General features: G+C 46.8%; 1 long non-coding RNA gene across 1 annotated transcript; it reads right to left on the bottom strand.

Moving 5' to 3' along the window:
* Positions 1-1435: 1435 nt before the first annotated feature.
* Positions 1436-11241, bottom strand: LOC121676613. The gene is made up of 3 exons (XR_006020515.1): positions 11142-11241; positions 9926-9936; positions 1436-1447 (listed from the first exon to the last, which is right to left on the bottom strand). It is a non-coding gene; the product is annotated as an uncharacterized LOC121676613 (long non-coding RNA).
* Positions 11242-15004: the final 3763 nt, after the last annotated feature.

The following is a 15004-nucleotide window of genomic DNA, read 5'->3' as shown; positions in this document are numbered from 1 at the left end:
TTCAGGTGCTCCACGTTTTCTTTAGGATGCAGGTTCTTCTGTCAGTGCCTGGGATGCTGGGGACATCCTGCTCTGCATCCTGTCCTGCTCTGCTCTGCTCCATGGGGGAGGCAGCACATCTTCAGAGCCATGGTTCAGGACAGCCTCTCCCCTGACTTATCCTGTCCTGGAGTAAAAGCATCTTTACATGGAGGGGAGAGGACTGGAAGGAAAATTCCTCTAATCCTGTCTAATTCCACCCAGCATTGAGACCGGCTCGGACAGCTGCCATTATACTGAAGGATTCCAAGGACTCAGTCACGAAATCTGCTTTTTCCTTGCCTGACTTCTGGCAAGTAGGACTGGGGACAAAAAGTAAAACTCTTTCCCCCATGTCTGGTGTCCAAAATATAAATACATTTTTACTTTTCTACATCCCTGCACTGCCCTGCAACTGATGATTTCCCCATTCCCAGCCTCCCTTCACTTGAAGCTCTGTCCTTGCTCAGCTCCAGTGTTTGTTGATCACATCCTCTCCCTGGACATTTCTGATGGCCTTCCTGTTTGCAGGTCTAGCTTTGTTGCTTGCTGTAATTCCTCCTGAAAATCTTGGGTCCCACAGAGAGCTCTCTCTCGAGTCAAGAAGTGTTTGTGCTTCCTGGTTTGTATGCAGATGCCAAAGTTCCTGAGAACTGTGGAGAAGTCTCTATTCTGTCCTCCGTTCCATGGTTTCAAGTGAAAAAATAAAACCCCAAGCCCCAACAACAAAAACCAAACCTGGGGACATCATTCTCCAATGCCTCAATTCACAGGTTTTTTATCACAGTGAGGCAGTAAAATTAACGCATTTTTGTCTGCTCCTCTTTATCCCATCATCAGCCCCTTATATATGTTGTGCTTGCTTCCACATTGGTCTGAAAGTTGTTTGGTTTTTTCTCTAGAAATTCATCTCCCCCATAGGCTCTGGCACTGGTTTGCTTTTTTCCCAAGTAGTGTCCCTACCAACACACTGCTCCAGAGTGTCTCTGGTCTGACCCACACCATCACATCTCACAGACACACAGACTGATCCAACTTACAATCTTTATAATGGAGATTTTTCTTTTTAAACCCAAAGAAAGAGTAAAAACTGCGGTGAAGATGTGGATTTTAACTGGTGTTGTATATTTCACACAGAGGAACCACTCTCTGTGGGGCTGCAGATCAGTCCCTGCACCAGGAGCTTCCTTGAGGGAGTGATCCCACTCCAAATGGGAGCATCTTGTGCTGGTGACATCAGCTGGGGTGCCAGCAACCTGAGCAACCCACTCCAGTTGATCCAACTGGAGCAGGGGGTTGGATGAGAGGGTCTCCAGAGGTCTTTTCCCACCACAGGTGCACTGTGACTCTGTGCTAAGCACAGGTTAAGGACTCTTCCTGGGGCGCCAGTGGGTTACAAGAAAGCCTTACCCAAGTTTCGGGGGTCCAGCTGGGAGGAGATGGGGTCCCACTGTGGTGTGGTTGGAGACAAGAGGTCAGTGGGAAGGAGACTGCTTGGGGCAGAGCTCACCTGCATCAGCTCATCACTCACACAAACCCCTGTTACTGCAAGTAGGGAGTGGCTGCACTTACCCTCTGTTTCTGGACAGACTTCATTCTGAAGATGTAGAGGTGTCTCTGATGCTCTAAGCCCACGCTGTAAATGCAGCTGGCAGATCTGCCCAAGATTTGTTACATGTCTGGATGTTCAGAGAATGAGAGGATGCATGTGGGAGAAGGCAGGGAACATGCAATGTCCACACAAGGGGAGTCAGAGCTGCTGGCAAGGCAATCAGTGGATGCACAGCTCCAGGATAGCCCATGGTGCCTCTTGTCCATTGAACCTGGCCAGGAGAGCAGAGGATCTGGGCTGAGTAGTTTATGGATCAGCAGACACCCATTGCTCCTGTGCCCAGCAGCAGCTTCTTTAAAACCTTAATCTAGGAATTGTTTAGACATGACCTGGCATGAGGGTCTGGCCAGCGGACAGGCTGGCTGGACATCTTCCAGCCAAAGGGTGAAGGACGCACCTGATGTGAAAAATTTATCCCAAGGCTTTGAATGTGAAATTCTTCTTGTGTGAGAGCACCAAAGAGAGACATTTACTCTCATTGGTTTTCTTTATGAAAACCCACAGATTTTCTTTGGCTGCCTCTTTAGCACGTTTGAAAACACAAGAAACCATTTCTTAGGGAGCAGCCAATGAGCCCTCCAACTCCCAGTGCATTTCCATTGACTTTCACATATTTTTGTCATATTTCTCTTGGCCTATGCTATAATTTAGGCACTGGCTTCTATACGTCTTTGGTAAAGGTTTATATGGAACTAAAATCCCATTGTGCTTTGCTGTGTAGGCTTGGGCCTGGCTAAATTTTTTTAGGATCTTCAGATCTTTTGAGGTTTTTTGTTTGCTGCATAGTGCCACTGGTTTAAAGCTCTACTTTTGCGATAAATTAAATGGGAGCCTGTTTGTATTCCTGGTGTTTCCTCGTGCAGAAATGTCAATAATCATGAGGAAAACTTCACCAGCAAAGGCTTATGTGGCTGGTATTTTTGTATATTGGTCTTTGAAATGGGCTCCAGTTGTGCCAGGGGAGGTTTAGATTAGGTATTTAGAAAAATTTATTCACTGGATAGGTGGCCAAGCATTGAAACGGCTGCCCAGGTAAGTGTTGGAGTCACCATCCCTGGAAGTGTCCAAAAACTTGTGGATGTGGCACTTGGGGACATGGTTTAATGGTGGACTTGGCAGTGTCAAGTTACTGGTTTGACTTGATGGTCTTAGAGGCCTTCTCCAATCTTAATGTTTTTCCCTACTATGCATTTGTTTTTAGTATTTCTGCCCTACTGTGATGTTTTATGACAGAGGGAGAGCTTATGGTCATTGTCAGGAGTGAGAACCTCACCTGTCCACTTGACTGCAGGGGTTGCAGCTTGAGGAGCAAAGCCCCACACCAAGGGCACATTGATCTAGAGAGGGCTGGAATCAGTGTATGGCTGTGAAACTGAACATAAATATGCAAGATTGAAGAGCTGGTGTGTTTACCCACCTTGCCATCCCCTTTTATAGCAGTGCCTGACAAAGCTTTGAAAGGATATTTATAGTGGAGCCAGCTCCTATTAACTGGATTGAACTTCTCCCCTCTTCCCCTTGAATATGGTATCAAAACACCTCAGCAGAATAAATATAACAACTATAAAATGTACTGTTTACTTTTGATCCTTTTTGTATTTACTTTATGGCACGTTTGCCCGGTTAAACCACTGACCACACGCTCCAGCTGTGCTCGTGGCAGGGTGAGCTCGTGAAGCCATGGTAAGAGGTGAGGTCCTTCTGCTTAATTTTTTTTAGCAGCTGAAGTTTCTGTTTGGTGACATACTCAGAACCAGGTACTCTTCAGCCCACGGTGAGGCTGAAGCATGGAGAAACCTGCTGACCTCCAGCAGTGATGTGTACATCTCCCACAGCCATGTGGGGACTGCTGGGCCTGGGGCTTGCAGCTGAAGACTCTTTCGAGTGCTGAAAACCCTCTGTGGGCTTGGGTCCTCACCCAGAATTTGGCATATTCCCCCTCTCTCCTAGAGGGTCCTTTCACACTCACAGAGGATGAGGGTTACTCTTGGTGGATGTAGCTCTTTAAAAGTGGGGATACATGCTTGACATGAGTTTGTTGTCTTGCGCTTTGCCTGGTTACTGGAGAGGGAAAGGCATTTCCAGAGAAGGATTCAACCTTCTCAGCATCCTTCTTTAGGATGGGATGAATCAAAACCCCAGAAGGGCTGAGGGAGAACTCAAAGCTGGCTTTTACAATCCCATGCTCTAAGGCAGGGCTGACTTCCATAATTGTCTGAAATATCCCCACAAGGAGTCCTTGAAGGAGGTTAGATCGGTGGTGGTAAATCCAGAGCCATCCCAGCACCACTGTTATCCTCTGACCTTTTCCTTCTTGTGTCCCCATGGGGCTGTGTGCCATGTACCTGCACCAGTGCCACAGAGGACCACTGCCCCAGGGTCCTTGGGCACTCTCTGGTCCCTGGATGTTTCAGCCAGCCACAAGATCTCTGCCAGACAAACAAAGCCAGTCTCTGCCTATACCTGTATAACATGAAAATGCAGAGCAGATTTTCATATGTATGCACAGATAATCAGAAATATCAGGATATGCGGAATAATCAGAAATCAATGTATTTTCATACCCTGACATCAGCAGTGCTGTAATTTCCCTGGCTCTCTTGTGGGGCAGAAGGCCTGCAGAGATCTGACTCAGCTGGTTCATGTGCAGCAGCCTCTTCATATCCCAGTGTCATTGCAGCTCGCCCTTAAAGAAGAAGATTAGCTCTCCACTTAACAGCTCTTTATATGACAACACACAATAAATTCAGTGTAGAAGGAAGTATATGCATTCCTGGACCTAGTCTCTGAGCCTTTCTGTTAGGAGTAGAGCTATATTTCAGATTAAGATGCTGTAATAGCTCTGGGTTTGCCACAATTAAATCATCTTCAGGTTTGAGTTGTCACCTGAGACAGATTCAATTTCTCCTGAACAAAGACACAGAAAGAAACAAGAATAAGGTATAATGGGGAAACTGATCAAATGTCTTACTTTCCAGGCAAACATTTTGGGATGGATGAAGGTATGAAGTGTCTGTGACAAATACAGAAAGCCATGAAGAAGATGCCATGTGTGGGGAGGGGAAGGAGGGATTTGGAGGAGCCTCTAAGCAGTGGCATTCTGGAGAAGTCAAAGAGAGTAGCTTTGGATGCTGCTCTTGTGCCAGTGAGGTCAGCATCTGGTCTTGCATTGAGACCTCTTGGGATTGAGATCTCAGGCAGCCAAAGGCTGAAGACGACCAGGGTGAGGTGCTTTTGGGATCTACACGAGGTTTAATGGACAGACAATAGAAAAATAGGAAATAATGACTAATTAAAATTATTTCCAAAGGCTATCACAGCTTCTCTGTCACTGGAAATATCTACAGCTCAAGAAACACTCAGCCAATGCAGATTCTGATATCATGCCTTGACATAATGCAGATGAGACTTGGGTGGCTTGAGCAGTCTCCAGTGGGGTACTGGAGAATGGTGAACATAACCACAAATAAAATAAAGGGCAGGAAAAACTCCTGGCAGGAGGATGGCCTGACAAGAGGAGGCAGACTGCACCACTAGACTACACTAAATAACCAATGCCTGGGAATAATTCATAAAAAGTAGTGGACTGAGTGACAAGTACAGGTGTGGCTTGTGGAACTCACTGCTGCAGGACACCATGAGGGCTGGGAGCTTATTCTGAGCAGACCTTGGAATCACGTGGGGATGATCCAGAACCTGGTTCCTCACCTCTCCTCTTGCCTTCAAGAGAGTCCTGTAAGACATACTTAACCTTCATAACTGTGCCTGTAAATCATCCCCTCCTGAGACAGGCCCAAGGGAGTGGTCTTTGACTCATACTGGCTTCACTGGGGGCAGATGCAAGGCAAGGCTGAGGGCCGTGTGTAAAGCTGTGTGTGTGAAGGAATGCTTCCGTTCTTTTAAACTTCATTAAGCCACCAAAAAAAAAGGTCTAGAAGTATTAAAACCCCACTGAGAAGCCATCCTGGGCTGGGGAAATTGGGGTGGGATAACAGGTAACACCCTGACTCCTCTGCACAGGGAGGAGTGGTAACAAATCAGCATATACATATATATATATATATATATATATACACACTGATATGTATGGCTTGTAGTTACAGACACTTCAAGAATGTGGTCACTGCACACAGGCATTGAAATGCCAATTACATATCCCTGCAGCATTGTTCAGCCAAGGAGAAATGGGAACAGAAGTGGATTTCTGGCTCTTGTTAAAAAGGCACACTTTCAAATACTGGGCCCTATCCTGACCTCAATTACTCCAAGTGGCCTCTACACTGCAGTGAGGTGGTTTGGTTTATGCTGTGATATTGAAAAGGGGACCTGTCCTGTTAGCTGCCTTTATACTTTAATCTAAATATCAAAGCCACTGAAAGGATGGTTGATCTTTAAAATAGTAGTTACCCTCATTAATTGTTCCAAGTGTGATTCAAACTGGGTTGTAGAATTCATAATTTAAGGAACGTGTTTATTTTAGTCCATCCAGATTCAGCTGCAATTAGCATTCCCATTAATATGCTGATTTATTCCCATACAGTCCCTTGTTACAGTGCCTCAGAGAGTGAGGCACTGAAAGAGATCAAAGACACGTGGTCCTGGCACTTCAACATCTCCTGGGAAATCTCTGCTCCCTCCTGCCAGGAATTTTTGCAGCTGTGGCTCTGGGACTTGGTTGTTGCCCTGCCTGGGTACCCAAAACTGCGGTGTCCTACTGCATATAACCACTTTCCCTAAAGTGATTAAAGCAATTCCTCAGGAGGGGCAGAGGTTTCCATCCACACCACCTTTTGGAAAACCGGTTCCTGGCCCATGCTGCTTTGTTGTGCCCCAGCATCTTGTGGACACTCATGGGACTATAGAGAGGGTATTTTTCCATCTAGGATTCTAGTATGGATGTAGCCACAAGCTGCAATCTCTTTTCCAGGAGCTCTGTCTAATGAATGGTGGTGGGGTCTGGTTCGGCTGCTGCCAGTACAGCAGGTCCTGCTCTCTGCAGAGGAGAGGGGGAAATCTCTGTTCCCTTGTGTTCACTGGTCCATGGCTCCTGAAGCAGCAAAACAAAACACAGATTTATTGCAAATGGGGCCATGCAGGACTATCCTTTCCTGTACCAACCTTGGTGTCTGGCTAACCCATTTTTGAGGATATGACATTTCCAGATCGTTTTGGGGAAGGCACACACTATCCCACACTCGTGTCTAGGGTTCCAGGTTCCCTGTCCATCTGAGTCCTTCAAAGGCCAGCCCAGGGAATTTGAAGTGATGGCTCATGAGGCAGGGTTTTCCCCCAGACCAGAAGACAGAGGTAAGTCTTTTTTTTCACTTTTGGTCTCCTCTGTGAGCATGGGGCATGCTCTGCTTGCCAGCATCATCTCGGAGCTTTGTCTTACAAATCCCTTCCTAATGAATTTCACAGAATCACAGAATATTGAGTTCGAAGGGACCCACAAGGATCATTGAGCCCAACTCTTAAGTGAATGGCCCAGAGACCTGGGTTTGTCCTGCTCTCTTCGACTGGCACATTAGAGTGATTTCCCAAAGTTTTCTGTTGCAGGATGTAAGTTCGCCCCATAAGTGACCCTTGGAAGCACTGCAGAGCACCACTGCATGCCCAGAAGCATGGAGGACCTGTGCCATCTGAACTGGGTGGGTGTTTTTAAGACACTGGAGGCAGTGACCCTCTTCATTTGCCTTTGGAAAAGCAGCAATGACCCCACTGTTGGCTAGGAGCAGTGGCCACAGGCTGCAGCCCTGGCTCTGTCTGTCACCAGCTGCTTTTACAACTCTGCCCAGGTTGTTTCCCCTGTTTTACATCAGGGAAGCAGTATACAAGGATCATACACCCCCGAAGAGCTTTTTTCTCCAAATACATGAGAGTGCTACCTGAGAATGAGATTACAGCTACAAATCACACCCCTTTTCCCTCCAACAGTACAAAGCCTACCTACCTGTTTTTAGTGCAATTCACCAGCTGTATATGACTGTACATTAGGTTTTCTAGCCCCAGAGGTGCTGTTCAGTCTGCCAGCTTCTCTTTTCTACCCTAACACCTGCACATTATTTTTGTCTCTTGTTTTTCTCAGCTGTGGCTGGAAGGAGGAGGTGCTTCCCGCGGGCAGATGGGGACTGCACATATCGGAGGAGGCTCTAGATGGTGCTGCTCTCCCGGGAAAGCAAAGCTGGGCTCTTCAGTCACCCATAATAAAAACTCCAATGTAAAACGAACAAATCAGAGGGACTGAGAAAACCAGGGCGGCTCAGAGCTGCGGGAGCACCTTGATGGGTAAACCCTGAGCTCCAGGGCCAAACACTTGTCACTCAAAAGTGGGATGCAGAGAGACTGTGGAGTAATCATGGACCACTGTGGGATTCACCACGGTGTTCTGCTGTTCTCTGCAGACCCTGCCTGCCTGAGGTGAAGCAGGACGGTGCTTTGCCCATGCCAGTACTCCCTAGGCACAGGCTGGAGGCCCTGGGAGGAGATGTAGCACACCACAAGAGTTCGAGAACAACTGAACTTCAGAGAAATATCTTCCTAATCTCCCTTCACTGGTTTAAGCCCTGAGGAATTTTATTTCTTCCAAACATCTTATTGTTTGTTTGTTTAATACTGCCTCTTGTGACTAGCTAATCTTGTTAGCCATAAGTGCAAGCAATTCTCTTTTGGATTCCTGCTAGATTTGTTGTGTATGGGAAGAAAATCACAAGGAGCTGAAGTATCATGGCATAATGAATTACCACTTCTCCGCTGAGCTGTGGCCACTGGCCATTTGTGAGCTCTTAGCCCTCTGCACAGCAAAGCTCAGCAGCAATTTTAGCCAAGATTTAACCTGCCTTAACAGAAGGGCAGGATCTCCCCAGCTCCAGCCTGTTTCAACGTCATCCAGTGTGCTAAGGAGCAAGCCATGGTCTGTTTATTCCCAGAGTCTTGGTAATGTCCTGTAGCAATGAGTTTCACAGGTCAGTTGGACAGTATTTGAAGTATTTCCTAATGCTGGTAACATGTCTGTGGCTGGCCAGGTGCCTCCAGCTTTCCTGTAACCTTCTAGCCCATGCAAAAGAGAGCCAAGATGACCACAGAGAAGCTTGGACTTGATTGCTCTGACCTGCCAGGAGGTTTTCTGCCCCAAAATACCTGCCTAGCACTGCATACCCTCACCCCTTTCTGTGTGGAGATGCTTGAGGAGCAGCTTTCTGAGCCCTTCATCTGTCCAGTGCACAGTGCTGGGATTTGTACCACTGCAGCAGCAGTTCGGGATGGTTCAGATTGGGCATTTTTTGTCACATGGCTTAAGGAATGCTAGGTAATGCTTCAGCTTTAGAGCTGAGTCTTTACGTCAGGGCTGGCAGCACTCCACAAATCCTGAATAACACCTTCATCAGACCCTTCAAGTAAATCGAGAAAGCCAGCCCTCCTCAACTCCATTTCAGCCTTGCAAAGACTTTTTCTTCTTTACCTCCCCTCTCTCAGAGGAAGTTTATATCAGAATACTGCTGAAATTCAAGATCCCTCATCTGCCTCCTCCCACAAAAGCAGAGGCACAAAAGAGGCATTAAAGACACTGAACATGCAAATAATCGAATGTTTTCATATGTGGAAGAATGGCTGCTTTTAGTAACTCATCCCAGAACACGACGGCATTAGAGGTTTCGGAATGAGCGCCTCCCAACTGCATCAATAAGGGGAAAAGGTCCAAAAAGTAAGCTAAACAGTGCTGCTGCCTGAATATAGCCTTTCATTCAGCTCTTCCCACACCGTTTCAGGCCCATTTTGGAGTTTTTTTGAATATATGATGGAATTTGTGTTTTTTGGCTCCCTTTCAAGAGTTTATATTTTCATTCTATAATTTCCTTAAACATTTAATTTCCTACATTAGTTGATGGTCTCTTGCATCTGCCGGAAGATTAGTTCTGGTGCTTCTGTGCTTGTGCTGGGAATTTATTTTTTTTCATTTTTGTTATTGAAGATACAGTGAACCCAGCTATGAGTAGATGCTGTTGCACACTGACCTACAGTTTTTCAGGTGATATAGGAAGACATAATGGATAAAGAGATATTTGAGTCAAAGGGCTCAACTTTTGTGCTGCTACAGGGGTCAGAAGTAGTCAATTCTATTTCTCTTGTCACCAACAAATTATTCCCCACATAGAGTGACTCCTTATCAGTTCCTACTGGGCAGCTGTCAGATGGATTTTAAGATGCAAAACACCATGACCTGTCCCAGCTTCTCTAAGTTGTGCGTTATTAAGGTTACTGAAAAGTTGCAAATTTAGGGTTTCCTTGATACTTGACTGGAAAGAGAGCTGTGTGTTTCAGCTTTTTCCAGCACACAGGACTCATGGTTCTTGACACTGAGGCAAGGGTTGAAGGGCTTGAAGCCCTGGACTGATGTGGGATCAGACATCTGAATGGCAGATGACACAGCAGTGGCACCATCAATAACCTACCCCATCAATAAGTCAGGTACTTTCTGACCAGGTTACAGTATTTCTAGGATTTAGGTCTGGTCAGATGAGTCTGGTCTTATGAATACTCCTGGTTCTTGTAGCAGCCTGAGCTTGCCACCATAGTCTCTGAGGAAATTTGATCTGGCTTGAATTAGCATAGTATTAGGAGAGATAATGTCCTCCTCCCAGTTAATATCAGCTGATACTTGCTCCAACTGACATTCTGCCCAGTCTTTTCATAAGTAAAATCTTCCACTGTCTGGACCTTAAAATTCATCATGTCTTAGTGGAAATGATCTGATGGAGCACATAACAAATTCTCTTTATTCGTTACGCCCACAACACACACAGTGTGTTTGTGCCCACCTGTGTCCCTGGCTGCCCACAAGACTTTGGCCCATGGAGAGACCTGCAAGGGATCTGAGGGAAAGCAATGGGCATGCCAGCCCGCCCAAAGTGGGGGTCATGCCAGGAGGGATCTCTCCTACACAGTTCTAGGATGCAGATCATGTTCCTCTGTCCTTACTCTATCAAAAGATTCACTAAATGTTCACAGGTTTTTTGATCTGAGCAAGGGCTTCCCAGCTGATTCCTGCGGATGGCTGGATTTCCTTTCTGCACAGTGTGCTGGTTGTCTCCTCCATCCCTTTCTTGTTCATCAGTCTGGGATACTAGAAGAGCTGTGTGTGGTCCTGGCCAGCTACTGATCCACGCTTGCTCCAGGAGAAATTGAGGTTTAAGGAAAAAGTGTCTGTGTGGAGTGGGACTTATTTTTCTTGATACCAAAAATGTCTGGAAAAATGAAGTTAGGCAAAGAAATGCCTGCAAAAGCCACACATCACCTGAATTCCCAGAAAGGCAATGGTTGGAGAGCACAAAACAATATGTGAGAAAGTATCAGAAGTGGAAAATGTACAATAGCATTTCTAGGCCAGACATGTTTGAAAAATTAAAGCTCACAATCGGTTCTGCCATCCTTTTCTGCCAGGTGAGGTGAAACCTTGTTACAGCCGGGATACTGCAACACGTGTATCAGACAACGAGGCCCATGGAAAGAATACATACATATGGACAGATTCTTTCTAGATGTTTCAGAGATGTTTATTTCTCCAGCCGCGTGGCCGGGGCTCTGCCGAGGAACTGCTCAATCACGGGACCCGAGGGTCCTTGCCCGCACAGGGGAACACAAAACAACCAATGGGAACGAGGGCAGGGCCAGGGAAACCCCGTGTCTCCCCCCAGGGCCCCTCTCCCAGGACCCCACGGCAGGGGGGAAGGGACATTTCACCGGCTTATTTTTAACAAAAAGAGATTTAAAACTTAACATAGAAAACAACTGGATAAACATAACAAGAACAGTTTCAAAACAAAACAAGCCACCCTCCTGAGTCTTTAAATGTCCAAACAGATTCTCTGGAACATCTTAAGGCTGACAGAAGGGAGACAGGACTCTCTGGGCATGCTTTGTGGAGAAACTGAGGCAGGAGAGGGTTTCTTCCATTTGTACCTGTTGGAACTCTAAACAACAATAGTTAATTTCTTCCCTCCCCCTCTTCATCCCCCACTCGGCATTGGAAAGGGATTTTTGGGGAAACAATTGGCAAACGCATGGTTTTGTGAGGGAAACCATGGGTGAAAAAATGGATTGGGAATACACTGGGGGTAATAGGATATAGGGTAAAAGGGAAAGGTGGGATTAGGAAAGGGAGACTGTAGAGGGGGCTTATAATGGAGATATTGTCTAACATGACTACAATTTTTAGCATATATACCACCTTTTACAGAAACACCATCAGGCCCAGTGACCTCTGCTGCTTGTAACCCTTTTCTACGTTGCACAATTTTGAACTCTACTACTTCTCTATCTCCTAAACTTGGGATGTATTTTTCAGGTTTATTCTTTTAAATAGCAGTTCTATGAATTAATATGTCTTCTTGGCTGTCACATCTTGTTATAAATCCTTAATTTTGTTTAACATTATACCATTTCACTGTTCCTAAAACCTTAGCTACAATGATTTTTTCCTTTTTCCGAGTGGCTGCTGTTTTCTGTCTCGCTGCGTTTTTGCTTTCTTTTTCGCTTTTGCTCGCTCCCATATTGGAACTTCCAGTGCTGCCGGGTCCGTTGGGGCTGCTTGTGCCTGTGCACTCTTCCCGGGGTCGCATTTGGGGCCACACAGGCTGGGCTGGGCCGCGCCACTCAGCTCCCCACGCGCCGCCGCCTCTGCTCTCAGCTGCACTGCTGCTGCCTGGGGCTGTGGCCATGTCTCAGCCGGGCCCCCGAGCGACAGCCCCCCTGTGCCCTGCTCCAGCGCATATTTTGGCTAGGCACGGCTCCTCTCCGCCGCTACTGCCGCCAGCCGCTGCCCGCAGGCCACCCCTCTCGGTCGGGTGTTCACAGGGCTCGCTCCACCACGCGCTGCGCGGGGCTGGGCGGGCTCCCGCCGCGCCTCGCTCCACTGTTGACACTGCAGCTCACCTTGCTCTGCCCGCATGCGGGAACTGCCTCGCTGCTGCTCTCAGAGCGCTCGGTCCATGTGGCCTGGGTCGCACGGTCCCTGAGGCACGCTTCCCTTCGCCAGGACACAGCTGACATTGTTCAACAGTCTCAGTAATTAAATAATATTCATGAAAATATTCTTCTATCGGCATATATTTTGACTCAGAAATTAACTGTGTCCAAATGGTCTTCCAAAAGTCTTTGGTAAGAATCAAATCCCAAGAAACATAGGAAAAGTTCTTAAACAACCATGCCAGGAAGTGTTTCAGTTCCTTTTGAGCTTGAATTAAGCTAAAATTTACAAATCGTTGTTCAAGAATCTTTTCAAGTTTAAGATAAATGTCCATATGCAGCTCTGAGAGCCAAAAGTCTTTCCACGGTTCCTCCACAGTTTAGAGATGGAACAGCAAAACAAAAACAAGAAGAGAAATCCAGAGTTTACTCCCAAATCAGTCGCTGTCCTTAGGGATCAGGGATCGTTCTGCCCGCCTTAACCACCATTTGTTACAGTGCAGATACTGCAACACATGTATCAGACAACAAGGTCCATGGAAAGAATATATACATATGGACAGATTCTTTCTAGATGTTTCAGAGATGTTTATTTCTCCAGCCGCATGGCCGGGATCTGCCGAGGAGCTGTGGCAATCACGGGACCCGAGGGTCGTTGCCTGCACAGGGGAACACAAAACAACCAATGGGGAACGAGGCTGACTAGACCCCGTGTCTCCCCCCCAGGGCTCCTCTCCCAGGACCACATCGCAGGGGGGAAGGGACCCTGACAAAACCTGATGCTGAGACTAGCCAGCAGAAAAAGGCACAAGGGCTCTTGTACTGCTGGGAATTTTTGTTACAGCTCTGTGTTGAGAAGGAGGTTTTCCCCCTTTCCTCCAAAGATGACTTTCTTCCTGGTGTCCCTACTTACTGCTCTGCTCCCTGACCTGGATCTCCTCTAGAAAACCCTGTGGGGCAGGGCTGGGACAAATGACCACAAGAGGAGGACAGATTCAGTGAGAGAGCCTGATGTCTTGAAGGTGGTGATGGAGGGAATAGATGGACAGGTCCAGCCCCCGGAATGGATCCAGACCAAGGACATTCTGATGTGGACAGATGTTCCCAACACTGGCCACTACAGCCTCACTCTCCTGCCCATCTGTGTCACGGGGAGGACAGCAGGGGTGCAGTCCTGCTGTGCAGTTTGAGGTGGGGATGACCCTGGAGTGCTGACAGACCAATAAACTGATACAGCTGGCTAAGAATTGTCCATCATTTATGCTAAAAAATAAACAAGGCAAACAGTGCTGAAATGAAACATTTGGGCTCAGCTGTGCTAAGCATTTATGTATGCTCAGCTCACACAGGATGGGGATCTGATGGCTGCTTCTCCTACACAGACAGAGCCATTGGCTGGATTAGGAGCTCTGTGCTGAACTGCTGCCCTCTGCCTTGTTGGATGTTTGTGTGGTGCCATGGGACCCGATGATGAATGTTGGTTGGGAAGTCCTGGATGTCCTGAGCTGGTTGAAAAAGGAGCCTGGTACCACAAGGCACTTTCATGGAGACTGCTGGGCAGCTCAGTCAGGTACAAGTTCAAATCTGAAACACGTCAAAATGACGTTAAATACACTGCTTCCCAGAACATTCATCCTATGAAAATGCTTTGATATTTCAACATTTTGTCCCCAGTCATAACGGAAACAAATACTAAAATATTGGAAATTCCTGTGGGATGAAATTCCTGTGAAGTTCGTTTTTGCACTTAGTGAAAGTAAATACAAAAATGCCTTGTGGGTGGTTTTTTTGTTTTTGCTCCCTTAATTAAAGTTTCCTGATTTTTCCACAGTGTCAGGGATGGTTTAAAGAGCTTTCTCCCTTCAAGAGTCATTGCACACAAATAGACCTTGAGATTTCCCCATGGTGAGGAGGGAGATGTGCGTGGAAATCCAGATTATTAGTGAGTATAGTCCAAGGGTGGGGAACAAAACCTCCTCCTTGTGTGGTTATGGGCATGTCTTTGCAGAGTGCTGATTGTTGCTCTCTGGTTTGCTCAGTGCTTTGAATCAATGTGATACTGTCAGGAAGAAACAAAGACATGCATTTTTGATTCATTTTCTTCCTGGCGTATAAAAAATATGGTGCTTTGTTGGAAACCTTCTTGGTTTATTTTTAATAGGAGCGTGGGACGTCAGGAAACATTGAGATTTCAGGCCTTGCACAGTGGCAGAATTCATATTCAATGAGGACTGAGGGAAGGCTGCTTTTGGCCAGCAAGGTGCTCGCCAGCCCTGGCACTCATCTGTGGGCTTCTTCCTTTTCCTCTCTGATGCCCAGCTCCAGTGGCATGGCTGGAAAGTTTATTGCTACCTTGTTTGGCAAGAGTTTAACACCAGGCGAGGGCTTTACAAGCAACTGGCATTTTTGGCA

The sequence above is a fragment of the Corvus kubaryi genome, unplaced genomic scaffold (assembly GCF_017639235.1).
Source record: "Corvus kubaryi isolate FWS band 111438036 unplaced genomic scaffold, C.kubaryi_AGA036_p1.0 split1-131, whole genome shotgun sequence".
Lineage (NCBI taxonomy): Eukaryota > Metazoa > Chordata > Aves > Passeriformes > Corvidae > Corvus > Corvus kubaryi.
Note: the sequence above shows the minus strand (reverse complement) of the source record. Positions and strands in the feature narration are given on the sequence as shown.